The sequence below is a fragment of the Ranitomeya imitator genome, chromosome 2, assembly GCF_032444005.1.
Source record: "Ranitomeya imitator isolate aRanImi1 chromosome 2, aRanImi1.pri, whole genome shotgun sequence".
Lineage (NCBI taxonomy): Eukaryota > Metazoa > Chordata > Amphibia > Anura > Dendrobatidae > Ranitomeya > Ranitomeya imitator.
The window spans coordinates 226,049,752-226,051,558 of record NC_091283.1 but is presented as its reverse complement, the minus strand read 5'-3'; the positions used below and the strand labels follow the sequence as shown (position 1 = coordinate 226,051,558).

Genomic DNA, 1,807 nt, shown 5'->3' with positions numbered 1-1,807 from the left:
TTGCAGACAGTCTCTGGTAGCGATCATAGGCGGCCGATAAACTCTTCAATGTGGCGGTTAAACCTGCAGCGTCACTGTGATAGCGTGGAAGAGCTGCTAAATAGTGATCAACTCTGCCCCATAAATGTTCTAGGTTATCATGGAACTCGTCTCTAGTAGTCTCAAAGTTCTCTCTGGCCTTTTGTGTCGGCTTGGTTACACGTTTGGGTCGTACGTCCTGCTCTGCAGTAAGTGTGGACTCTGCTCCTGCAGCATCTATGGTGTCGGGAACATGATGTGCTTCACTTGCAGATGGGTCCATGGTGCCCTTTGTGGACATGTTTTAGATAAGATGGCGGACGGTTAAGACTTGCTAGCAGACAATGCATATGCACACAGACACTGTAGACTTAGGTCTCTTGTTACTATTCTGCCACCGATATACGTGGATGAGATGTGTCTGAGGGATGTGATCACAATTCGCTATATAAACAATGGCAGGTAGCGTTACTCACTAACTGTGCCACCAGTCTCTATCAGCCGCGCGTGGTGATCCGGAAGGATGATGCAGTGATACAGTCAACAGGTTTATTTACAGTACCTTGGTGAGAGTGAGGACTGTAGGTTAGAGCTGTTACAGAATCACCAGATAGAGATAATAGAAGCTTCAGGTTAGAGGTAACAAGAGAATCCTTTCTCCAGCTCTGCAGCACATGTGGGATCCAAGATGGCACGGAGTACAAAAACAGGAAGAGAAGGAAAAAGATAGGAGGAGCTAAAGACAGAAAGGTGTTGTGGGAAAATTCCATAACAAATATTACAGTGATATAGCAAACGGCCAGTAGATGGCAGCAAAGTATAACAAATGATAGAACCAGGCTTATTAGCACTACATAATGTCCATGTATGGCTGAAAGTCTATCATAATAAACTGAGCAGCACAGGCAATCTTTGGCTCCATCTCCCCAAAGGGTATCAGTGTTGGACCTTGGTGCGGCACAAGTCACAAACGATTTCTGGTTAATGCTTCTCGGCCTTTTGGCTAGAACCAAGTGTCAGTGTCAGGGCTTGGTGTGGTGGTGAAAGTGCAAAACCATATCTGGTTAACGCTGCTCGGCCCTTTGGCTGAAATCGTCGTCGTCGCCGCCGCTCAAGGTCAAGTGCAGTATCTGTTCTGATCAGTTTAATATTGGATACGTCTCCTATTTGGGGACCATACATTAAATGCATTTTTAGAACAGGGAGATGGGAAAGAGCTTGCTCTGTCCACTCCACGCATTGAGCCGTTATTGCGGTCTCTCCGGGAGGGAACGGTGCACTCCTTCTCGGATCCGGCTTCCAAATACTGATTGAATTGAAATCAGTGCACGTTGTGTTTTAACCCATTCTGTGAATTCTTTTCAGGGTCAAAGTTGCACATTTCAGATGCCAAATGCATTTTGCTTGAATTAATGTGACCAATTGCAACATTTTGCGTGCATTGCATTGTTTGCCCCTATGCAAGTCAAGCCTTGTATTGCGTTCAATATGAAATCTATCAATCAGTCAGTCAGTCTCTCTTTACTGGTTGCAACCGGCGTGTGAAGATGTGGACACGTATTTTGCCTTTGTTACATTGTTGCAAATAGACCATCTACAAAGTGAGGCCCCTTCCTTGCTATCAGTACTTAATGCTTTAATTGAAGTAACCCATGAGTAGTTCTGCCATACAGGCCACGTTTGTGACAGCATGATTTCTATTGTAAAACATTGTCTCCCTCTTGTGGACCGCTGACTTTTAAATTTGGTGTCTATGCATTTAAAGAAAGGACCAATTGTGCCTGTGCTG

General features: G+C 44.9%; 1 pseudogene; it reads left to right on the top strand.

The window, feature by feature from the left end:
- Positions 1-1,084: 1,084 nt before the first annotated feature.
- On the top strand, positions 1,085-1,303 carry LOC138668209 (U2 spliceosomal RNA; annotated as a pseudogene).
- The last annotated feature ends 504 nt before the right edge of the window (positions 1,304-1,807 follow it).